Source organism: Protopterus annectens, chromosome 7.part0, assembly GCF_019279795.1.
Source record: "Protopterus annectens isolate FY-2018-M chromosome 7.part0, PAN1.0, whole genome shotgun sequence".
Lineage (NCBI taxonomy): Eukaryota > Metazoa > Chordata > Ceratodontiformes > Protopteridae > Protopterus > Protopterus annectens.
The window spans coordinates 167,258,399-167,286,388 of NC_056739.1; the positions used below are offsets into that span (position 1 = coordinate 167,258,399).

Sequence of the window (27,990 nt, forward strand, 5' to 3'; positions counted from 1 at the left end):
CATGAAGGCTTGCATGAAGTCTAAGAGTAGTGTAAGATGGCAGACAGCCAATATGTCTGCCGAGCGATCCAGCAATAGCCGGCAGGGACGTTCATGAGAGCTTCTAAAGCTACTCTTTCATGGACAGTGTTATGGTATGCAAATTACCTCATTTGCTGCTGAAAGCTGTGTAAATGAGGTAAATTTGCGATCCAGGAAACACTAACCTGTCTGTGTAAGAGTAGTGTTATTTGCAGAAATGCACTCCGTTAGTAACGGAGTACCGTTCTGCAAATAGCTAAACGGAGCTATGACAGTTCCAAATAAAGGAAGCATCTAGTTCTGGAAGCATGCCAATGACCAAATATAAGGCCATTGGCATGTGCAAATGTTGTAAATCCTTAAAATCTATTTTCTTTCTCCGATCGCTGATGTTTAAGCGTAGCTCAGCATCGCGCAAATGTGCGGCGCTTTAAATAAAATGAAAAAAATTGACAAATAGCCAAAAATGGGCATTTTCACTAAAAAGCTTGTTATGCCATGCAGGTGAATGGCAGGCTGAAAACAACATGGCCACTGAGTAGTGGTTGCTAAGGGGGGGGGGGGGCTCAGTGTGAGAGATGTAACCAAGCATTAGTAGGCAATCCTATGCATATGAGGATAAGGATAGTGAATCCCAATTTTCCCCGGCATGTGAGCCATGTCCCTAGAGTGTAAGTGTAGGAGTGGGGAAGTAGTGGAGTAGAAGATAGGTGACATCATGAGGGGGTATGTCTGAAAGACTGTAAGCTTATTGGAGCACAGTGGCTTGTGTTTGCTCTGAGTTGCTCAGGATTGCAAAAGGCGTGTCTACAGTTGTTCTAGCTGAAAACAAGAAACCAAAGGCATACGCCATGGATATATCTGAAATTTCTTGCAAACGGGCACACAGCATGTGCGCCCGTGTGCGCGTGTTTGTGCTTGTTTGCGCGGCACTGCCCTGGGCAGAAACAGAAAGGGAAACAGAATGAAAAGAAGTAGTAGGAAGTTAACAAAGGAGAATTAGCAGAGCTGCCAGGTGAAATATATCAGAATCAGCCAATTACACAGGCAGTAGACTAGCCCAGCCCAGCACTTTAAACTCTGCAAACAGCAGTCTACCCTGTTTTTTCCCCAAGAACTCTGCCACACTGCAGTATACAAAGAGTGAAAACTTAAAAAGCTTAAGTCAGACAAAATGTTAGTGGCTGCTATTGCTATCATAAACCAACATGTGCAAAATGCTGGTGATGTTGTGAATGCTGCTGAGCAACCCACAGTGAGGAGACGGAGAAGAGTGTACAGACCCAGGGTAACCTACCAGGGGCTACATGAGCTGGAGATAGTAGAGCACTATAGAGTGGACAGAGACCTCCTGCAGCAAATTAAGCTGTGCCGGCCACGCCTCACACACAGAACCAACAGAGGGGAACCCATCCCAGTGGATACCAAGGTATGTGTTGGCCTATGAATACTAGCTACAGGTACCTTCCAGAGCCCAACTGGTGATATGATGGGGGTTTCACAGGCATCAACATCCAGAGTACTGCACCAGTTCCTGGATACCATGTCAGCACATGTCGGTGACCATGTATATTTCCCCAATTCCTGTGAGGCATTGGCCAGCAATATGCATCTTTTCCACCAAATAGCAGAATACCCTGAGGTAGTGGATGCAATAGACTGCACACACATACACATCAAAGCACCACCCAGTGAATGGGGTAGGGTCTACATCAACCGCAAGGGCTTCCCCTCCATCAACTGCTAGGTCATGTGCGATGCCCAGGGCATAATAATGAATGTGTGTGCTGGCTGCCCTGGAAGCTATCACGATTCCCACATCTGGCAGCTGTACCAGATATTTGCCAATGGGGACATCCCTGACGGTCACCTAGTGGGGGATGCTGGATACGCACTGGAGCTGTGGCTGATGACATCCATCAGAAATGCACACACACCTGAACATGAACTCCATAATAAGGCACACGCACAAACAAGAAACATTATTGTGCGTGTGTTTGGGATGCTCAAGTCACGGTTCCGGTGCTTGGACACATCTGGTGGAGCCTTGCAGTACTCACCAACTACATGTACCCAAATTGTCATGGTATGTGCCATGCTACACAATATGATCCTGAGAAAACAGCTGCAGCAGGAACAGCATGGGGCAGGGCCAAACAGCCCCCCCACCATTGCCAAGGCCTGCACAGGCACAGCATGACTCAGAGAAGGAACAACCTGAGCCTGCCCCAGTAGGCAGAAGGAGGCATGCCCAGTATGCCTTGACCTTGGCAAAGAGGCAACGCATAGCACATACACTGACTCAGTAGGAACCCCTGGAAATTACACCTCTCTCTGACTCGCACATACAATAAAAGGGATGCCTAACATGACACTACCTGTTTTCAAACATGTATAGGGAGTGTACTATGTGCATCCGACATAGGCAGCCCTGCAGCACCCCCTGAAGCATGATTGCCCTATTGTAAGCAATATAAAGCACTGTTAAACACATTTTACCATTATTTAGCATATTTAAACACAATTGCGAGGAGCTAAGCACCGCATTAACTAGCGCAACGTCGGTCAACGTTGAGCAATGTTGGGCAAAGTCGGACAAGGTTGGGCAAAGTTGAGCAAAGTCAGGTAAACATGCTCACACCTGCTTTACTGTTCCTTAAGCAGTCTGGTCTGCCCAGCAGGAAAATAAAAAGCAGTGACAGGGCTCGAACTCAGGATACTGTGCACTATAGTCACAGTACTGAACCACTGACAATTGTAGACTAACGCAAACACAAACAAATGCTGTATCATGCCCTCTGAAGAGGCATATGAGTAACTTCCTCCCAGGCCTATGCAGACAGATAGCAGGCCAGGCAGTGTGATGTGGGTTGGGTAAGCTATGAACACACAAACTAATATACGTGAAATTTGAAGCTAAGATCTGTAGTACAGTAGTATGCCTCAAGCCAGTATGATAGACAACAATACAGACTGAAATGGAGTACCTGACATAGCAGTGCAGGCCTAGCAAATGTGTATAAGTGTCAGGTGAACCCCTCATCCTATGTACACCTACAGTAACAATCAGGTGTACCCCTCCAGGTAGAAATGTACAACTAATAGCTGTCCTCCCTGTATGTAGAAATGTTGATAGGTCTATGCAAAGTGACTCATGGAAGCCCTGCAGGCACAGCATGCTTCCTGTCGATATACAACACAAAGGTGAGCCCTGAAGTAAAAACCAACTTGATTTTTCACACACATATAGTAGATATATGTCCATACTGGGTATGCTCACACACTTTAAAAAATTTATCAAATTTCAGTCAGCAGCATACTGAAAGGTCATACTGGGCATGCTCACACACCAACAAATTTAGCAAATTTCAGTCAGCAACATACTGAAAGGTCATACTGGGCATGCTTACACACTTAAATAAATGAAGCAAATGTCAGTCAACAACATACTGAAAGGGCCATACTGGGCATGCTCACACACTTAGGCCATGTCTGAGTACAGCAGTGGGCCACACATATCTGGCAGTTGCAGTTCTTACCCCAGAAACCCATCACTATTCACCAATTCTGCCTTGCGCACACAGTTATATGAAAACAAACCCATATAATATATCGGACTCCTGTCATAATCAAACTATGTACTACAAGTACTTAAGTTGTTCAAAGAAAGTGAAAATTCAAAGAAGATCAATAAATCTCCGATCAGTATCATCAATAAACAATGAGCACTCCTAACATTATCCAATCCATGTTCTGGCAAAAATATTGTCAAAGAGTCCTTAGAGAACCATGAAGCTTTCTTTCGCTATGTCATAAATATCAATGTAAACTCATATATGTTCTGAGTCAGTGCAAACTGTAAATGAATACATGTACATGACTGACATTGCCAACATCTTGTCAGACAGGTTCATACATATTTACCCCCCTCTCACTGACAAAAGGGCCCATTATCATACCTGGAGATTGTGAAAACCCAGAAATTACATATACAATGGTTAAACAGCTCTTTCCAAACCTAAAAACACGGCGTCTATGGGATGACATGGTTTCCCTAGCTGTGTCATATGTGAATTCCAAAACAAACAGACCCTGCACCTGAACAGTTTGTTGAGACTCACCCTCTGTACAGGATATGAAACTGTTGAATGGGTTACAGCAACTTTTGGCACACTCCACAAGTGTTGGTGCACAACAGACCATGGGAACTATTGTCTTATAAGCCTACTAAGCCTGATCTGCAAGGCCATGGAGTCCATCATGATGGAACTCATAAACAGAGCTATTGGGAGCCTACAAACACCCAACCCTACCCATTTTGGTTTGGTCAGGGGCAGATCATAGTTCCCAAACCTGCTAGACTGTTTTTAAGGCAGTCACCCAGGACATACATCAATGAAATGAGCTACACACGTCCCACATAGACCTTGAAAAGCCCTTTTCCCACATCCCAGACACATGTCGTATCCACAAAATCAACAACCTGTGCATAAATATGTATGTCATCTGAAGGATTGCCAACTGGGGCACAGATAGATCCCACAAGGTAAGAACTGTGGTCTCCTGTTCAAGCTGGTAACAACTGCTGTCCCCCATGGCTCAGTGCTGAGACTCCTCCTGTCTGCTGTATACTTTTCAGAAATACAGTCAAACACATGAGGGCTATGTTTAGCAAAGTTTGTGGATCACTGCAGAAAAGTTGTCATAATCGATGTTTGGGACAACAGAGACATCCTTAAAAAGGGTCTCAGTCAGACAGATGTGGTGTCAAAATTATAGCCTCGAGCTACAGTCATACAAATACCACATAGGTGCCAACACCCTAAATATGGAGGTGATAATAAGGGATCTATGGACACATGTGGATAGTCATCTCTACTTCCAGAAACACATTCACAAAGTGGTTAGAAAATCATGCAATGTGTTCCCACAAACTGCCAAGGTCTTTGCGTGTAGGTCAAAGGAGGTTCCCTCTACTCATCAGTCATCAGACCCATCAGAGACTACCACAACACACTTGGGATGAATCTGACTAGGCACCTTCAGCAGCTGGAAAGACCACTGAAGTACCTCAACAAGAGGATTACTGGCCTCAAACAGTTGCCCTTTGCAACAAGACTGAATTTAACTCAATCTGTTCTCTGTTGCATACTGTCTACTCAGGAGATCTCTGTCCAACAGACAGGTCCATGTCCAATGCAGAACTGATGTACATGCACTATCTGAAGTAAACCCAAGCTCACTGTACCACATGCTCTAGGGATATCATCATCACAACATTAAACAGAACATGTTGGGGGGATACATTACTAACTCACAGACTTCCCTTGCTTTGGAACAGGCTCCCAACCGACATTAAGCCGAGACACTCACTGACACTCTTCCAGAGGAGCCTTGATGAGTGTATGTGAAACTGAACTGTCACACCATGGATCACTTCATCAGCTCTACTACACAGAGGCCTAGGGAGCTAACTCCATGGGTGTTGATAGCTGCACACTCTGGCCATACTAATATATGCCTTCAGGCAGATAGCCTATTACCTACCTATGTACCTATATATATATGTAGGGGGGAACACAGTATAATAAGCCAAAGATGGATGGGCAGAGATGTGTGTAAGAGGGTGACCATGACAGGGAGCCATCCAGGACTGTCCCTCCCAGCACACATCCCAATGGCATGAAAGACATGAGGTGCAAATCTCTCCCACTGTACATAACAGCCACCAGTATCTGTAAGCATTACAGTGTATGTGGTCCATGTGCCTGCTGTACAACATGACTATACAATGAAGTACACATCTACTATCTGTAGACATGTACCTGTCACATAGGTTCATAGGTATGTAGTAGACTATCTCCACAAAGGCATATATCAGCCTATGCAAGTTGTGCAGCTTTCACCACACCATTGGGTAGTCTCTCAAGGCCTAGTTCTAATAGTTAGTACCCTAAGCCCCTTTCTAGTGGGGCTGCTGATGTGATGCCTGGCATGAAATGTCTGTTTCCCATCCACTCATTAAGGTTCCAATTGAAGAGTGTCAGCGAGGGGTTCTGTCTGATGTACATTGGGACTCTGTTCCACAGTAAGGCAAGTGTCTGGGATGGTACTCTATCCCACCAGCATGTTGTATTCATCGTTGTGATAAGCTTCATATCCCTGGAATGTGTAGGACGACTCAATGTTGTTATCTGTAGATGGAACATTGTTGTTATCTGTAGATGGAACATATTCAACAGTTATGTGCTGGACATGGCTTTGTATGTTAGGCAAAGTGTGCCTCTGAGTAGGCGGTACACAACGAAGAACAGATTTAGTTTTCCCAGTTGTGTTGCATAACACAACTGTTTGAGGCCAGTAATCCTCTTGGTGAGGTACCTATGTGGTCTCTACAGCTGCTGGATATGCTAAGTTGAGTACATGCAAAATGGTGCACTGTACTCAATGATGGGTCTGATGATGTGAGAGTAGAGTGCCAACACTACCTCTTTGGATCCTGACGCAAACCCTTTGTTGATTAGATGGGCCACATAGGATCTCCCAATCACTTTGGCAACATGGTTGTCAAAGGAAAGATGACTATCTACTTGTGTCCCCATATCCCTTATCACCTTGTCATTTTTAAGGGGGATAACACCTATGTGATAGTTTGTGGGTATTTTGTTTTCAACAAAGAGGATCACTATGCATTCCTCCACAGTGAGCTTGAGGCCATGATTCTGACACCACACATCTGTCTCATAGAGTCCCTTCTGGAGAATATGTCTGTCATCCAGGGTATCTATTATGGCAAACACTTTACAGTTCCCAGCAAACTTAGTCAACCACAACCCTCCTGTGTTGGCATGTACATTTGAGAAGTCTATACCAAACAGGAGGGACCCAGGACTGAACCCTGGGGGACACCAGTTGTTACCGGTGTAGATTCTGACATGTAGCCAACAACTCTTAATGTGTGGGATCTATCTGTGAGCCAGTTTGCAATCCATCTTGTGATGTATGGATTCATGGCCAGGTTGGTGAGTTCATCTACGATACCTGACTGGGGAATGGTGTCAAAGGCCTTAGCGAGGTATAGGTAGGCTATGTTGAGCTCATTTCAATCATCTGTAGCCTGGGTAACTGTCAAAGAAATCCTCACAGTTCAGGAGGCGTGTTCTGCATTTGACGAAGCCAAACTGTGTGTGCACAACTGTGTGAAGGTTCCCAATCTCTGTATTGTTGACTTCCATTATGATTGGCTCCATTGCCTTGCAGAACACACTTGTCAGGCTCATAGAACATGAATGCCAAGGGATTTTTGTGGCCCCACCCCTGTGGAGTGTGAAGAACATTGCTGTGCAACATTTTATGGGTACATATCCTGTAGAGAGCATGTAGAGAGAGGTGTAGGTATCCTTGATGAATATGGATACATCCTCACCCTAAATGCTATTATTCAGGTTCTGATGCTGGAAGGTATGGAATGAGTAGTATCCTGGTAGTGCTGGTGTGCTGTCTGGAGCCTTGAACTAGGTTTCTGTTACTGTACAGATATCAATATCCTCCATAATGAGAAGTGCCTCGAGTGTGTGCATCTGGAGGCTAAGACTTCTGGCAATGAGTAGCATTTAGCTCACTTTGTGGTTATTTGTGTTGGTTACGGGGTTTGGTTTGTCCTGCGTGACCAGTGTTCCACATCTGAAGTCAGCGCCTCATTGGTCCCATCTGACCATAAGCTAATTACCCTACATATCCACATTCTGGACCCACACCCCCATTAAGGAAACCATGTTAAAAAATGTCTCCAAAGCCAACTTCATGCTTCTTAAGACAAGTGCTGAACTGCAGGACACCCATGCAGATGGACAATACAGTTACAACTACTGAATCCTTCCCAATTGCACTTTATAAGCACTTACATGACTGAATGCATCATGCTATCCCAAACAGAACCAAGATGCTAAACTCCAAGAAAAGGAAGCCAATCTGGTGTTCCTCTGCCATAAACAAACTGCACAACAGAAGGAAGAAAATGTTGCAAAAGAGGGTAAATTCCCATGAGTGGAGGAGCTCCATGGTCAACATCAGTAAGAAGTTGTGATCCCTGATAAAATCTTCTAAAGCTAGTTATGAAAACAAAATCAACACTGATTCTAAAGACAACCACAAAGCATTCTATAGCTACGTCAAGAATCTCAATGGCAAGACTCAGATCTGCTCTGGGTTACAGCACAATGGCACTAAATATACAGACCCAACTGATATTGCCAACATCCTGGCAGATAGGATCAGTGCTAACTTTACCCCCCTCTCACCCATGAAAGAGAACATCTCTATAACAGAAAACTGTAAAGTTGCTGTCATCATGGCTGCACAGGTAAAAAACACTCTCCAAAGCCAGGAACACAGCATCCATGGGACCAGATAATTTCCCAGGCTGTGTTCTACACAAACTACAGAACGAACAGGCACCACACTGACGTACCATGTTCAGTCATAGCCTCACCTCAGGCTTTGTGCCTGCTGAATAGCACACAGTGACGGTTATCCCACTACACAAGAGTGGAGACACCACAGACTCCAGGAACTAGTGCCCCATTAGCCTGATGAGCCTGCTCTGCAAGGCCATGGAATGTATCATAATATAACTTATAAAAAAGACATTGGTAATCTCCAAACTCTGGACCACAACCATGTTGGGTTTGAAAAATGCAGATCATGTCTCCTAAACCTGATAGACATCACTGAAGCAGTCACCAGAACCATAGACAAGGGTAAGGTGGTTCACATAGCCTATGTAGATCTTGCCACAGCTTTCAACACCATTCCCCACTCTGGACTTATAGATAAACCCACTAAACTAGGTATAAATTGCTATGTCACAAGATGGGTTGCCAAATGGCTCACTGACAGAACACACACTGTGAAAGTAGCAGACTCCAAGTACGACTTTGTACCATGACAAGTGCAGTACCACATGGTTCAGTCCTGGGTCCTGTCCTGTTTGGTATCTACTTCCCTGAAGTAAACTTTAACATGGAAGGTCTGTGGCTAATGAAGTTTCCAGATGACTGCAAACTAGGAGCCATAAATGAAACTACTAAAGATGTGGACATCCTACAAAAGGGCCTCACTGAGACAGATGCCTGGTGTCAAAGCCATGGCCTCAAGCTCAATGCCAAAAAGTGCATTGTCATCCCCTTTGGTAAAAACTCTGTAGCCATGAACTACAACATAGGTGGTAGTATACTTAACACTGAAAGTGTGATAAGAGACCTTGGGTCACAGGTGGACAGTGGGCACACCTGTGATAATCACATCCCCGCAGTAGTCAGGAAATCCTTCTACATGGCACACCTCATCACAAAAGGTGTCTCATGCAGAATAGAAGAGGACATTGTTCCCCTCTACTCATCAATCACTAAATCTATAATAGAGTACAACGTCCCTTTTGCTATGTACCTCACAAGACATCTACAACAACTGGAAAGCCTGCAGAAATACCTCACAAAGAGCATTAGCAGCCTGAAATACATGCCATACACAGACCGTCTCAAAATTCTCCAGCTGTACTCTCTCGCATATCGCCTACTCAGAGGTGATCTCTGCCTAACATACAAAGCTATGTCAAACACAGAGCTGTTGGACATGCTCCACATAAAATAATCACAATCCCTCTGATCTTCGGCCCCAAAACCCAGAGTGAAATACAAAAGGAAGGGGTATATCCATTTACCTTATGGATACCCACACCTTTAGGTTAGTGGCACAGCATGAGGCCTTGGAGACCATGCAAGTGCAACTAACACTGGGCAAAGCTGCTTATCAGATTGTAGCCTGCTACAGATCACCTACCTTGTCTCAGGAACCTCACTCAGTATTCCTGAGAACAGTGGAAAATATAAAGGTCCTACCAAACACCATTATATGAGGAGATTACAACTACCCAAACATTGACTGGGAGAATTACTCGTGTACAACATCCTTTGCCCAATGCTTCCTGGAGTTTAAAAACTCAAACACCCTGGAACAGCTGGTCACCGTGCCCACTAGAGGTGACAACATACTGGACCTCATCATCACCAACATATGGTACCAGTGTTCCACAACAGAGATAAACCCCTCGCTGGTAATATCAGATCATAAAGTAATCACACCGGACATCCACCCCCCCCCCCCAGTCAAGAAAACCACTGTGAAGAAATTTTCAAAAGCAAACTGCACACTTCTCAAGACCAAAGTGGAAAGTTCCAAAGCCCCCTTGCTATAGGATAATGCTATACAATCTGCAGAATCATTTACAAGTGCATTCTATGAGCATCTACAGGGATGCATGGATCAAAACATCCCAAATAAAACCAAGATGCACTCCTCCAAAAATAAGAAACCAATCTGGTGGTTGTTGCCCCTAAATAAGCTATACAACAGAAGGAGGAAACGAACACATGATAGAGCAAACTTCTCAAAAGGAAAGGCATGACTGATCATTATTAGGAAGAAACAATGATTGCTCGTAAAATAATCCAAGGCCAGTTTCTAAAGACAAATTGCCAAGGAATGTAAGAATAACAACTACAAAGCCTTCGTTAGCTATACCAAACATTTAGGTGGCAACTCTCAAATATGCTGTCAGCTACTGCAAAATGGCACAAAATACACTAAACCAACTGACATTGCCCACATCCTGGCAGACAAGTTCAGTGCAGACTCCCCCCCATCACCACCAAAGGGGCCTGTATCCATCCCAGAAGAATGCAGAGCCCCAGACGTCATGGACATGCAGGTAAAAACAACCCTCTCCAAAGCTAAGAACACAGCATCAATGGGACTGGATGGTGTCCCAGGCTGCATCTTACACCAGCCCCAAAAGGAACTACACCCTCACCTTCATTCACTGTCCAGACTCAACCTTACCACAGGCTATGTACCCAAAGAATGGCATACAGCAACAGTCATCCAGCTCCACAAAGGTGGTGCCACAACAGAACCTGGAAACTATTGCCCTATAGGCCTACTCAGCCTGGTCTGCAAAGCTATGGAGCAAATTATCATGGAACCCATAGACAGAGGCATTGGGAACCTCCAGACACTGGACTCTACCCAACTTGTCTTTGTTAAAGGCAGATCCTGCCTCCTAAACCTAGTTGACTTCTTTGAAACAGTTACCAAGGACACAGATGGAGGTGAAAGTAGTTCACACAGCCCACCTGGACCTCACTATGGCCTTTGACACCATTCCCCACTCTGGCATCATAGACAAGCTTACCAGCTTGAAGATTAACACCTATGTCACAGGATGGGTGGCCAACTGGCCCACAGATCAAATGCACATGTTCAGAGTTGTGGGTTCCATGTCCGACTCTAAACCAGTCACAAATGGCATCCCACAGGTCTTGGTCCTAGGACCCCACCTGTTCAGTAGATGCTGCTCAGAGGTACAGGCAAGCATGGGAGGAGTATGGCTGAACAAGTTTGCAGATGACTGCTAACTGTGGTCCATAATCAACTCTACGGCTGACACAGACATCCTCCAGAAGGGTCTTACAGAGACAGATACCTGGTGTCAAAACAATGCCCTCAAGCAGAATGCCAAAAAATGCATAGTCATCCCCTTTGGATAAAACAAAGTGCACACAAATTACCACATAGGTGGTAATCCAGTATGTACGGAGAATGTAATTATGTACCTGGGGACCCAGGTAGATAGTAAACTCTCCTTTGATGATCACATTGCCAAAGTGTTTAGAAATTCCTTCTATGTAGCCCACCTAATGTCATCTAATGTAACCCACTTTGTCTAGTCTGATGATGTCACCATCCTACAAATATACCTGTGGAAAGGAGAACTCTTAGTAATGTGTATAGCATGTTGTGTAAATGATTACTGCTGTAATATCATAAAGTAGTTAGGTAGGGGTTTGAATCCTCCACTTGACAACTGTATAAGAGTGTGTGTCTCCTTGAAGAGGAGCAACCTTTTTGGAGACTACTAAAACACCTTAAAAGTGGTATACTGTCATCTGATGATGTCACCATCCTACAAATATACCTGTGGAAAAGAGAATTCCCAGTAATGTGTATAGCGTGTCGTGTTAATGCGTACTCTTCTAGTATCATAAAGTAATTAGGTAGGGGTTTGAATCCTGCACTTGCTAACTGTATGAGAGTATGTGTCTCCTTGGAGAGGAGCAACCTTTTTGAAGACTACTGAAACACCTTAAAAGTGGTATACTCATCTTTGTCAAATCTGATGATGTCACCATCCTACAAATATAACTGTGGAAAAGAGAACTCCCAGTAATGTGTATAGCACATTGTGTTAATGCATACTGCTCTAGTATCATAAAGTAGTTAGGTAGGGGTTTGAATCCTGCACTTGGTGACTGTCTCTGTGTGTGTGCCACATTTGGTCAATGTGATGTGGCTTTGCTTTTACTACTGTATGACATATCACAATGACAACAGTATGTGCATTACACATCAGGTAGCTGTGTGGCAAATACATATACATACATGTGAAATCAATTATTTCATAGGTGGGAACCCTGCTTTCTCCATGAACACATCTGTTATCTTTGCCAGAGTGTGCTGCCACTTTCCAGACCTTAGGTCACATCTGTATACTTGTGACAAGCCTAGCCACTGCAGTGATCCCTGGCCCTACGTCATCCGTTTCACATACACTCATTACGGTTTCTATTGAATAGTGTGAGTGATGGTTTATGCCTGAGGTATATTTGAAACATGTTCAAAAGCAGCAAAGTCTGTCAAAGATGGCTATTTATTATAGGTGTGCAACAGCCTTTGTGGATATGCATGCAGACCCCTTATTGCTTATGTGATCCACAGAGGGATTTCCAAAACCCTTTGGAAATGTGATTTTTAAAGGAGAGATGATGTAACACATGGCTCTATGTATACATCAGTACCCACTCAACATTTTGGGGGCTACTACCTATGTGGTACTCTGGGGATACTATGTTTTGTAAAAGTGGATGACTATGTTTTATTTGGCTTATAGGTTTACAGCATGGGTTTGACACCAGGTATCTGTCTGTATGATACCCTTTTGGAGGATGTGTGCATCATCTGGAGAATGCATTATAGCCCACAGTAAGCATTGACAAATGTGGCCAGACATATTCCTACTGTGTTTGCTTGTACCTAAGAAAGCTATATGCCAAACAGGAGAGGTTCCAGGACTGAGTGCAGGTGAATACCACTGGTTACTGGCATAGAATAGTACTTGAAGGCTGCATATGTTACTGTGTGTCCTACATCTGTGTGTCAGTTGTCAAGACATTATCTAACAATTGTTTATGGTCAGGCTGTTGAGGTTATGTATACTGCCAGAATGCAAACCAATGACAGATAGTAACAGTATCACTCACAGCACAGTGTCAAACTGTGTCATACACACACGTGTACTCAAGTTCCAAAATGTGTGTAATACAATGCATACTGGCCACCAATAGAAACTATGGAGTGTTAACACTGTCTAATACAGGGCATGTTACCCTGCCTATGTGTCCAGTATGCACGTTCATGCAGACAGTGCACCTCAACCATGTTCACAAATGTTCACCTGCAAATTTGTGGTGCACACATCCCACACTTACTGTCCACTCTCTAACACATACTGACAAAACTACACACATCAGCCAAGTGGCACTTGGGCAGACAATACACAATTGGAATAAACACTGGTGTAAAAAAATACTACATTGATAATTATAGCTTTATTGCATCATGCCTGCTCAGCTACACCTTCAAGGATATCATTACACTTTACTGCTGACAACATGCTAACATTGTTATTCTGTTATAAAGTCACCCTGTGCATCAGCACCATGTTAGCATGTTCCTGCATCAATGTTGCAGATGACATGAGGTGGCACAGGTTTCATCATATGCACAGGGTGTATTGTTGGTTTGCCAGAGGCCTACATTGAGCCATACAATCGACATATGTGTGTGTGAGTGTGTGAGGGCCAAGAGTACTGTTATGGGCCAATGTGGATGTAATGTGTGCGGGTATGTGTTTGCCCTAGGTGTCTGGTTTATGTGTGTGTGTCTGATTGCACACAGTTCCACCATGTGGCTGCCATATACGGGGATTTGTGGGACAGCTACAGACTGTACCTGGCAGATCACCATCTCTGACCATGGATATGGGACCTGTGCCTGGCAGGGGTGCTACAGACAGTATCAGGTACTAATCCAGACTGGGTACTATCCTCAGAGGTTGATATATGTACACTTGATCCAGGTCCCTGCTGGGAATGGCCAGAGCCACGTGCACGTGGTCTTCTAGGACGGTCTATGGACAGCCCACCCCCAACATTCCTGGGGCTGGTACTGGCACTACGGGAGCGGCTATGACTTGATGGACTTCCATGGAGACTGCCAGCTGATGATGTTGCTGGCATACGTCCACATCAATGTCTCAACTGTCCCGCACTGTCCTGACAAATGGACATGACATTGTAGAGGACATCTAATGCCTCTCCCCAACGTCTATCAATGACTTCAGTGTAATTACGGATGGCACCTGCTAAGTCACGGATACTGTCATTTAAAGAGGTGTTGTGAGCCCTCTGTGCCCTTAGTCCCTGTCTGGTGTACCGCTCCATACGTGCCTGTGCCTCCGTGACAGCCTGGAACATGTGTGTGGTTGTAAGAGTTGTGACACATCTGCCAGGGGCATGATGATCACCAGTGCTCTGATGAGAACCCCTGGACATCTGCCTATGTGGTACCATTCCAGACATCTGGCTATGGCTGCTGTGTCCTGATGCATGTGCCATAGATACCACACTGTCCTGGCCATTGCTGACTGTACACTGTCCTTCTGCTAAGGGCATTGGTGATGATGGATGTACAGGCAGTATGACTGTGTGCATGGATGGGGTGGAGACTTGTGTACTGTCAATTGGTGGCCCAACAACAGACCCTGACAAACATGCCTGTGCCTCAACACACCTATCCTCATTATCACTATTTGTGTCAGTGACATCAGGTTCCCTGCTGCACTGAACCAGCCCAACCTCAGCACCTGTCAGAGTAAAACAGGAAACACACTTTAAGACCTGTACATGATGTCAGAACACATGAACACATGAACACATGAACACATACACACATGAACACATGCACACCTGCACACAAATACACTCCTCACTAAAGCAGACATACACACACACACACACACACACACACACACACACACACACACACACACACACACACACCACCAGCAATCTCAGAACATACTCAATAGCAGTTGATAGTGGAGTACAGTATCACAAGCCAAACAGTCATATCACACATGTCAGCATGCAGGACATGTGTTGCTCAACAGCATGCAGTGCGAGTGTAGACAGTCCTTGTTACTAACAGTATACATGGCTTTCATGCATGTGTTTTGTTGTTTAGTGATTGGCCTCCCCCTGGAATGCAATGTATACAGGGACACAACATTGCTGTGCAAGTATTAAAAACTCTTTAATGTACTGTGCACCATCACTCACAGGTATACATACCATGGCTGGATGTGTATCTGTGTGTCACATAGATATCCAATTCTGATTAGAGCCTCTGTGTCTTTAGCAAATAATTGTGACACAGTTTTACCTCATGCATGATGTGTATACACACAAGATCAGTGGTGCATGTATAACAGATGGAATACCATTGGTCCACATCGCCAATGTACAGTAGTTATGGTGAGTGTAGATCATATTGTGGACATGCCAGTGTTATCCATGACATGGCATGCTAAAACACAACTGCATATTTAAACATCACACATACCCAATGTGTGTCGTATGACCTAGCCACTCAATAGCATTACAAGACATATATGTGTCAGTTGTGCAAATAGTGATTGGTAAGCATATTGTTTATAGGTGCATATGTTTGCACACACACAACATTGAGGTGTATAGCAATGAAAGCTATGTGTAGTACTGTGGTTACAATAACTGGATGGGGTGTAGTACCATAAGCCATCATCATGAAGCATCATGTGGTCACTCAAGGCTACAAATGTGTCCCAAACCAGCACCTATCATGCTGTACCAGAACTGCACTACCATGGCTACATTCACCATTTCACAGCCAGTTGTTACATGTGTTTGTAAAGAGGCCAATAAGGAGCATTGCCTAACATGAATGTGTTGTGTGTTGCAGAGTGTTTCATTGCCCCATGATAGGCCTCTACCCCTCAGGTATATTATGTGTGCTGTGTGGATGACATTTGGGATACTGGAGTGTGACTTTACAGAGGGTTTGTGAATACTTCATGTGTAGCACGTTAACATGTTCTGTGTATGACATAGTTGTGTATGTTGTGTGCATGCTTATCAACTCTGCCTATCCAATGGTCACTACAGTATAGCCACATTTGTTTGAGATGTTCTGTGTATTGCATGTGTTTAAGGCAGCTAATCACATTACTGAGATGTGTGTAGTCTCACAGCAAACATGCACAGCATGCATTATGCGTAGGTGTGTTACATGTGTACATGGCCTACACCTTAACTATGACATGCACTTTTTATTTGCAATAAAAAATGTAGAACACACTCACCAGCATGTGTCTGCTGCCTTGCTGTCACACCAGAGGGACCTACATGGATATGAGACAGTTTGTCAGTGGCGACAACTGTGGCATTGCTACTGTGGGTTTGCAATCTTACAGTAGTACAACAGTTTACATTCACAGGCCTACAGATTATGTTTCAAATGATCAGTATTGCACAACAACAGGCTCCACATCTTCTAACTACACAGTACACATCAAACATATGCATGATCTACCAATAGAGGTAACAGTAGTCTACATATATACCACGTTACCTGCACGCTCCATGTGTTCTTGCTGGGTGGCTCCAACCTCCATCAAGGTAAATGTCTGCTGTTGTTGTTGTTGGGCAGGTGCCACCAGGCTCAGGAGCAGTTCCTCCACTCTGGTGAGGGGGGGATGGATGTTAACCCCACCACCTGTTGCAAGCTGTTGTCTATGGACATCAGAAGCATGCTGCCAGACATGTCTAAGTAAATCACTGCAGTGATGGAGTACCTGTTCATATGTCCGGTTATGCATGCCTATGTCATTGACCCTCCGGACAACATCTTGCCACAGTGCAGTACGCTCATGCTGGTCTTGGCTGGTTCTTGAGAATAGTCGGCTGTAGTGCTGAATCAGACAGCTGGTAATAATGTCATCCTCAGCACTACTGTAGCTAGGATTACGATGGTGGGCCATGATCCCTGGAAAACAAAGAAAAAATATGTCTGAGCAAGTCATATGGCACACTTAACATTATACAGTACATATAGCACTGAACTGCCATATATAGCAACCTATTAGCTGACTGAGATTAAACACTTTCAATACCACTTATCAGTGCTCACCCCACAACTGCTTGAAAGTGCCTGGCATGCTCTATATAATAAACCATGTTCTGCAAAGCAACAAAATAGAATCACTATATAAGACTATACAACAGTGCATGGCACACTGTATGCGATACAATGCACCACCTAGCCACAGAAGGTATAGATCAAGCAAATGCATAAAGAAATATGTCATCCATCACAATGTTTGTAAAGTCCAGTTACAGTATTACAATTATACCACACAACTTGTTTATGGCAAACCCGTGGCCAAAATATGTGCACAATTGTGAATATAGGTGGCATACTGCTGTAGCAAACTATAAATGTTGCTAGATACGCAGTTATATCTTGTAACACACATATGACAGAGGACATGTTACAGGCATACCCACACACACATCAGACATAATTACAAGACACAAAGGTATGGCAACCCAGATAAGCTTTACGTGTGTACCATACAGTATTGTGTGCCAGTACTTACAAAACCTTAAGCTTGAGGAATGTAATCTGTGAGGACTACAGGGACCACACAAAACAGTGGTTCCAAGCAATGTGGACATACACCATACTTTGTTGTTTAGGCTTACAGCTTCAAGTAGTACTACAGTTCATACAGAATTTGGATTCAACATCAGTACCAATCAATAAGCATACATGTAGTGCTTTAGCCTCCAATGACAAACCCCAGTTAACACCAAGGGACTACATCAGACTGTAAGCCATAGTGCTTTATCTGTCTAGCAACAGCATACACAGCTTTTGCTGGGATCAAAGCAAGGACACATAATACCATGACAGAAACACTAAGCTATCCCACAAATACACAACTTTGACACATTCACCAACACATTGACCATCATACTCAGTCAACTTTACATAGAATCTATTGCAACAAGTAGATGTGGGTGTGTATGACTATATATGACTCTCTCTCTATACATACACACACATATATATATATATATATATATATATATATATATATATATATATATATATATATATATATATATATATATACATATATATCTATAGACATACATATACACATCCATTGGTGTACACACACACACACACACAGACACACACATATATATATATATATATATATATATATATATATATATATATATATATATATAGAGGAACATATACAGTCCACCTGTCATGGTGGGAATATCAATTATACGAAGGATGTGAGGTATACATTAATGTAATAATATCACACAGTCATGTGAGAAATACATTGAAAGTGTTCTCAGCCCAGGTAGCTTTAGCAGGCCTCACTGACTGCAACATTGCAAACTGAACAAAACACACACAGTGTTTAACTACCACATGTCATATACCAGCACTGTATGCTGTCTTGTTTGTCACACACTAAAACCTACATACAAATATGCACATAACAACCTTCACCAACATGTATATGTCCACCCTTCACAAACAGTTGCAATATGTCTCTTGCTCTATGCACATATACAGATGTTAATATATATGACACATATATATCTCTCCATATGTGTGTGCCACACAAACACAAGGTCCACACTGTTGTAAGTCCCTGGACCTCACAGCTGAACTGTTGGGCCTTGCTGCAACATGAACAGGTGTCACATGTGAACACACAGTAACATTAGAGGGGGTATAGATAGCTACAAATGCTATATTAGCATACTAGCCTGGTACAGCAGTTGCCAATGCTAAGCTAAACTTTAATATGACTATCATGCATGTGTTACTCTGTCACAACCATGTTTATATAAATATTTGGGCTAATCCTCCAAACAGCCATTGTCCACACTACTATACAAAACACAGATAACATGGATCAGATGTTTGACATTTAATACTGAGCTACATATTTCACAGTTATGTCCCACTGCACACAGCTACACACTGAATTGTCCATGGCAGTAGTTAAGCAGGACATCTGTGCATAGATACGTACTGCTGCCACATATGAATGGTTTACATTATGTAGACTACTCTTCAAAAACATCTACTACATGCCAGTAAATACATATCTGTTACATACCTTTCCTTTGTGTGAGTTGGTATTATTTATTTTCCATTTTCCTTTTGCTTTTCACTGTCTCTCTCTCTCTCTCTCTCTCTCTTTCAGTCTCTGCAATAGAGTGATTGAGTTTATGGGCAGCAATTACAGCCTGCTTTTATAGGTATTTGCACATGTGCATGTGATGGCCTCTGCACCAATTGGTGGCCACCATTTGCTAATTGCATGCAGCCTGCTGTGTGGTAATTGCAGTAATCACTGTCATAGCAACCCAATGCTATAAATTGCTAACTCAGGTAGGAGTAGGCCTTTCAGCTTTCCAAAATGGGGATCATGCTTGTTTGCTATGGACATCGTTGTTTAAGTCAGAAGGTTGGTATAGTTCTTATATCTGAAGCCACGGGTGTAGCCAGTGATTTGAATGTTGTACTCAGACTTGAATGTTGCTGCTTCCAGTACGCACTTGTCAGTGTAGAATTGTACTCATCCCTCCAAATGCTAACACAAGATACATGGGCGTATGTACTTTCTTTTCTAATTATACAATTAACTGCCATACAAAAGTAGTTATTGAGATGTATTCTTTTGGCACATGAACTGTTTGTGAACTGCTATACTGTGAATATTAATTTACTCACTTCTGAACAGTTTGTGCTTTTTTAGTGTTGACATTAGCACAGGCTGCTCAAGAAAACTGGACAAATTTCAGTACTGAGTATGCCTACCTACATCCTTGGTAGACCCTGAACACACAGGTATATTGTACATTTGGGTAGGGGTGCAGAAGTACAGAGAGCATTATGTATTATTGTGTGAATTTTATCTTGCTGGACTTAAAGGGTTACTGTGTACCTGTTAGTTTATCAAGGCAAGTAGGCTGTCTGCGTAGCTCCCAACTGTGGACCTATCCAGATGGTAGCCAGAGGTTAGCCTGTTATTCTTTGTCTGTGCACCACACCAGTCTTTTCAGCACTGGAACAATGGCATTGTCACAGTTGGTTGCTACCAGTACATGGCTACATCCTTTGATATTTCAGTGTTGTACTCCTACATAAGGGTATGCTTCTGGAACTCCTTCCAAAGCTATTTGCACAGTGTGTAACAGCAGAAAAGCTGATATGCCTGTGTGTTTCTGCCTCTGCCAGGCCCCTCAAACACTCAGGTACATATTTGAACAGACTCAGAGAAAAGTAGGTAAAAGTGAGGTACACCTTTAAAATATTAGAGACATTAAGTTGAGACTTTGAGAGAATCGGAGCATATGGATTAATACACCTTTTCTGAAGTACAAGCAGTGTCTAACTCTTACTTATTGTCATTATTCATTAAGTGTAATTCCCCACCTTTCTGCCTAACATCAGTACTTTTCAGAGGGATTCAGAGGGACACAGCTAAAATTTGTTTCAAAATCAGGGACATCCATGCAAATTAGTCATAGTTGGGAAGTATGGCCTCTGCCCTAATCAGATATGCACGTGTTTGTCCTGCTGTGATACTGTGTGGGGGTTGTAAAGTACTGCTGTAACTTTATTTCCTGCTAGAATAGCTGGTTCTCTTATCACAGTCATGTAATGCAATTCCACAACAACTGCTGGTAAAGATCCACAGAACAAGATTTGTGTTATGGCATTCCTATTTTTCCTTTACATTCACTCATTCTGATGCATGATATATTTATTTCAGCACCAACTTGTTGTATGTCTATTGTGGCTTAGTGGTACTTCATGCAGTCTAGTGTGTACAAGGTCCGGGGTTTGAGACTGACAGAGGAGATTTATTTTGCTGCTGAGCAGAACAAGGGCCCTGACATACAGAGTGACTAAGGCACTTTTAAGCAGTTGTAAGCAGGTTTGCGCAGGTTTGCGCGCTTAGCAATGCTTAGCTAAGCACACAGAAGAGCACACAGGTGCACACTCGCGCAAACCTGCTAACTACTGCTTAATAGTACTTACTCCCGCTAACCCCCACGCTTATTTCTTCGAAAAATAAGAAAATGGGGAGATAGGAAAGTGGTGAAAAATGGGCACAAAGAGGGAAAGACAGTAGGGAAAACAGCTCGGGATGTGCAGGACAGGTGTAGGGAAGGTCCATAGCTGACCATTTCTTTAACATCAACAGCTGTGCATATGCAATAAATTTGGAGGGAATATAAAACCTTCAACCCCTGTGAGAGGGGTGAGGACAACAAAGTATGTTGTACTGCCAATTAAATATCAGTTTATGTGTCCAGCGGACATGTGTGCAAAATGGGCAGCTATGTATGGGGCGTCATTTTTTTTTTGGGAGCAGATTGCCCTGTTTTTTTTTTTCAGGTGAGAGTGGAATGTGGGGTAGGGGAAGTAGGTATATTTGGGGAGGCAGGTTGGGGAGGTAAACAGAAAAGACAAACAAGATGCATACAGGGGCGGAATATGACACATATGGTGGGTGAACACCATTGACGGGGAAGGATGTTTGGAAATCGCAAGCCCATGAGCCCACAGATGGCAACAGTGGAACTGAGATCCCCACCCATGGGCAGTCACCACTGCACCTTCACAGCCCAGAGGGTGGCTGTGTTGGGGGCTGTGTAGGAGGGGCAGGCTCACTCGTGAGTCACACCACTCGTGCCTCAAGCTGGCGTAGAGGATCAGCGACAGAACGCTTGATCTCCCTACACACCACAGCCCAGACTGTTCGGAGGGTGATAGGTGGCCCTCCTCCGCCCATGCTTGCATGGGGGGAATGAGCCCCATCCCCTGCAGTGCTTCCACCTGAAGGTGGCACAGGGCCACTGGAGGAGGAGGTCCCAGGCTGGACACTAGACCTGCTGGTGCCAGGTGCCAGGTGCCATCACCAGCTGAGGTGGGACAGGTGGGTCAGCTGGGACCAGCCTTCCCATACATTCTATGTTTAGGAGGATTTAATGAAAATATAGGTTAGTAACAGTCAACAGCATTCCCAATTAGTTATAACAGCATGCAGAAGTATTCCCATTAACCCAACACACCAGAGTTCCAACAGTTGAACAGCAAGCATGACACATGCATATATAGAACAACAGTGGACATTACAACAGCATGCAGGTTTAATTGATGGCAACAGGCCACCAATATTGTGGTATTTGAACAGGGCACATGCATGGAAATAAATGAAGATATTTATAAACCAATAGGACATATGTCCCAACAAATGTTTTGAGATTAGACGTACCCATTGAGGTGTGGAATTGCATTTGTTATGCACATACAGTAGGGTGGAAAATGATAGCTCCATTAACAACTTATATATCCTTCTAGTTTACACTACATTCCTATTAACTGCAGTTATATGTCTCCTACATGTATTATTACACTACCCAATTGTCCTTAAATTGTGAAATGGGTTTTGCTAGCTCTTTATATACATGGGCTGTATCTAACATACAAACTGTCTGGGATGCAGATGTTACTGCTACATATTTTGTGAGTTGCTCAGACACACTACTGCTGAAATGGTACACTGACAGCTCTTTCTTATACTTATCTAGATATGTTTAGGTGAAATTATCAGTTATATGTTAACAGCTCCCTACATTTCTGCCAGCACAATGACATTTCTGGGGAACACAATACCAAGCTACTCATGTGCCAGATTAACCTGTACATGCTGGGCATGAACCAACAGTTGAGGACTGTAAATAGGCTTAAAAGCTACTGGCACTCCCTTCATCCACTTTATATGGGCCTATCCAACTGTGTGTTAACAGCGCTTAATACAACAGTACTATTTCTATAATGCAAGAGTACAACAACATATCAAAGAAAATGACATAGACACTCTCCAGGAATTATATCTTTACTAAAGACTTAAAACACTTTTCTAGAGGCTCTCTCATTTATTTTATATAACAGTACATGCAGAATAATTATTAGAGAATTATTATACCTTTATTTATTGTGTTAAAACACTTTTTTCAGGCTCTCTCATTTATTTTACATAACAGTACAAGCAGAATTATTACTAACCTGCCTGGTGGTGCAGCCTTAGCAGCCTATCTGCATAGGCTTGCTAATTCGCAGCACTGACACCTGTAGCTGTGAAGTAAATTAAGTGATATTGAGACATACCTATCCATAATATACACTAGAATAGCAATTCTTACATACTTAATTCCATGGCTACTGGTCCAGTTGATCCACCTCACTTCTCTTCAGGTCTGCGTGGTGGTGTCTGACCTGCTCACCAGTCTGAGGGACACCTGTGGCATTGGTGAGTTCATGAGCTAGACGGTCTCAGGCTTCCGCTTTGTATTGGGTGCCCTGGTACTGGCCCCGCAGGAGTCTATCCTCATGATTATGGACAAGGAGCCAAACCATTACTTTTGACTCCTCAATTCTCCAACGTTGCGCTCAAAAACAAGAGCCCTCTCCAGCACCAGCCATTGCTGCCTGCAGATGGGAGCTACAACCAGTTATGGCAAGTATTCTCACCTATGGAGCTTAAATATGCATAATTTCCCGCACTTATTTGTGATTGGCCAGTTTTGAAAAAACTCGGCTGAAGGCACACCTGCTTAGCAATGGGTAAACTTCCATTGATATGTATGTGTGTGTTGAAAGTGCACGCTTATGAAAAGCTGTCATGGCTTAGTGGTTCAGTACTGTGATTATGGTGCACAGTATCCTGGGTTTGAGGCCTGTCATGGCTTTTTATTTTACTACTATCCAGACCGGCTAGGAGGTGTGGCTGTGTTTTACCGACTTTGCTCAACTTTGCCCAACGTTGCTCTATGTTGCTCGGCATTGCTCTACATTGTGCGTCATTGCCTGACATTGTGCTGGTTAGCTCGGAGCGCAACTCTGCGCAAACAGCTTGCGTTAGTTGGCGCGATGCGCAGCTATGCGCAAACCCATTGCGCTAGTTAACTCAGTGCTCAGCTACTAGCAATTACATTTAAATACACTTAAACTTTGCTTAGCAGTACTTCACATTGCTTAAGATACTTTACTTATGCATCCATCAGTATGCATAACCATTTCACCTTCATATATATATATATATATATATATATATATATACATATATATATCTATATATAAAAACACATGAAGCCTTTTCCTCTGTTGAAACATGGTTATCCGATACCTAATTAATACTCAACCCAAACAAAACTAAACTACTCATCTTCCAACCCACCAAACATACTCAAAACAACTCTCACTTTAACATCACAGAAAAAGCAACACCACTATATACCCAACTGAACACTCCAAATTGCTAGGAGTGGAAATAGACAATAAACTAAAATTTGACATTCACATATCCATGACCATAAAAAGTCCACAAAAAACTAGGAGCGTTATACAGAAATAAGCAATTTCTCACCAAAGCAGCAAATATTTCAATAGCAAATTCCCACCTTATCTCCACCCTACTTTATGCCTCTCCAATATATACCAACCTAAGGCAATGTGATCTAAACAAGCTAGAGACCCACTACAACAAAATCACCAAATTCATCATAGGGGCATCCTACCGTAGTCACCACTGTCTCTCACTTGTTGAACTGGGCTGGCTTGAACTCCCTCACCTCCTTCAGTGGTATCAACTCTCACTCACCCACAAACCAGTAAACCATCCACTAAATGTCCCATCCCTCCAAAATCTACTCCAACCCTATCGCACTACCAGACCACTAAGATCCAGCAACAAAAATCACTTGCAGATCACTAAAGCCAATAACTCTGCTGGTGAAGCATTATTCTCTTGCACCATAGCCAAATTATGGAACTCACTCCCACCCACAATTACCTCTGTACCATCATGCACCCACTTCAAAACTTTACTAAAAGTGCACCTAAAACATGCTGGCTATGCCCTTGCAACTCCCACTCTAATATCATCCACCCCATCCAACCACTACCTTTCTTTCCACTCCACTAACTACCTTGATTATAGCAAGCTCAGATGCTCATAAGCCTAGTACTTATTATACAGCAGGAACTTCTCATTGTAACATTTGTTAATGTCTGTTATGTACTTCACAGATAAAGATTCTAGTTGTCTACTGATGTACTATGTTCTTCATCTGTAAATATGTTGTAAGTAATTGCTATGTTAAATTGTTAATCGCTATGTAATCCAATGTAACTACTGTCTGTTTATTTTACTGTGGAGCTTTTCTCCCCGGACCTCCACTGAAAATGGACCTACGTCCAGTTGGACACTCCCGGTCAACAAATTTAAATAAAAATAATAAAAAAATAAAAATAAAAAAAAAAAAAAAAAAAATATATATATATATATATATATATATATATATACATATATATATAAAATTTGTTCACTACTACATAGGCCATTTCAATGCTTTTTACTAAAATTTAAATGATAAATATCAGGAATTATTTTTATATACAGATTTCCAACAGAAAATTGAAAGGGGAGTGGTGGGACTCGAACCGGGAATGCCTCCTCTTTGTGTGAAGGCTCTACCACTACGTTATCACTATTTTGCTTAATTTGCATATAGGTTTCTTATTATCGTCTTCGATGTCTAAACTGCTAACTGTAGCTAAGCAATGGGCAAACCTGAGCAAATATGGGCAGCTATATCGGGAATAATAAAAAAAAATAAAAGTTTTACATTTTATAATTGTACAGGGCTTTAGAATGTGGGCGAGTGTAGTGTTGGGTATGTACACATTTGGGTGGACTCGCTCATGTAAGTTGACACTTCCCGAATGAGAGACTTTCAGGGGCGTGGATTTTTGGACTGCTCGGCAGTCCGACACGCCCCCTGCACTTGTGCATGCTCCGTGTTAGCCTTAGAGTTGAGGCAGCGCACCCTCATTAATATGCATGGTGCGCTGCCGTCTTACTCTTAGACTGGCGTTTGCGTGTAAGACTAATCTAGTCTTACACAGAGGATTAGTGAATCCTGGGGTGCTTTTATGTAGAAGGCAAATTTACCACCAATACACAGACCCCCTCTGAAGTGTCATGTACTAGATGTACCCAGCTGCTTAAAATAGCCAAGGTCACTGCATGTTGAGGGGAAAAGGTAAAACCTTCAGTTCTATAAGGTTCAGACTGGCTTCCGTAGTGTTTTGAACAACAATTCAAACATGCTTGCAAAGACAACCAAACACCAGGCTGTAGTAAAATATAAAAAATACAAAAAATAAAAAACTCAACTATTTTTCTAAGCCGCAAATGACAAAAAGTGTCACGTTACAAAAATCATATATGACTTTAACCCCAGCCTAATGGTTTCATGTGTTGAGTTTTCAGGTTCATCTTGAATAACCTCAATGAGGGACAGATTCAGCTTAATGTAATGGGGTACAAAACAATCTTCTCCAGATGTTTTCAATCTCTCCTAGCTATTACAATCAGCATGTTGCTGACCAAACATGAGGTGCAGTCACAGATAGGTATGTACAGTAACCTGATGTGGACATCATTTAGGGATCACTAAAATCAATTTACTTACATTATCATAACTGAAACAGGACCTTCACTCATTATCACTGTTGGAAGATGCGCAGACAATTTTATCACTGCTTTCAGCACCCTGATTTTTGTTTCTCGTCAGTGACATACTTTTTCAGTGGGACACATTTTGAAGACATAGGCTGGACACTAACATCAATAAGTTTATGTAGAATGGAGGCTGCTGCTGCTGCTTGATAGCGTGTTTCAGAGGAGTTCATACCCGAGTTATTTGACAGGATAACAACTTGCCATCTGTTCAGACTTGCACCAACTGTTAGAAATTATATAGACTGTGTAAAGATTTGGGGGGTGATATGGCAATGATTCTTCATTTGCTGACATGAGCATTCTCCTACCTTCCATATACATAGCTTGAGATTCTTCCCATGTTACTACTACCAAGAAGACACAAAGGAATAAAATAGTTAAATAGTGTGCAGTACTCCCCAGAAAACTACATGCTGATTTTCCTTTTTCTCTTTGTGACACTAGCTCTCTCTTTCCTTTTCTAAGTTTATTCTTTCACTTTGTCTGCTTTGTTAACTGTTGCCCATGGGTGCTGTCTTGTGGCATACTTTGCAGATTTTCTGTAGCATCGGTGCTGATGTGATATGTGGCCATTTGGTTCTCTCCTGGATAGTAAGAGGAAAATGATGAAGTTGCTCATATCTTCAAGAAGTAAACTGAGGCCTAGCTGTTGCTGATCCTTTGGAAACACAGTAAACTTCCCACTAATCTGGTTTCAATACAATAACATGCATAACATGCTTCCTTGCAAAACTCTAAAAAGAGAAGAGCTTTAAACTTGTTTGGGGTGAATCAGCACAGTTATTTCCACACATTCAGTGATTGTCAAAAAGACAGAAAGGAAATGCTCTAACTTCACTTATGATGAGCACTTAACATAATTGTACTTTCCCTTTGATTCCCACTTTAGTCAAGGAGCTAGACTGTTAGTGTAGGCCCACCCAGCTAAATTATGACTGGCCTTTTCCTCTCTCTTCCTCCATTTCAAATACTGAAGAGTAAAGCCTCAGGCTAGAGAAATATAGCTGAACTGTTGGTTTGTCCAGGGCATTTGGTTCCCTTCACATATGGAGCTG

The 27,990-nt window shown here is 42.8% G+C and overlaps 1 protein-coding gene across 1 annotated transcript in view; it reads left to right on the top strand.

Moving 5' to 3' along the window:
- LOC122806313 (golgin subfamily B member 1-like) overlaps positions 1-27,990 on the top strand; it is a 512,564-nt gene that overhangs the window by 341,922 nt on the left and 142,652 nt on the right. The window lies entirely within an intron of this gene.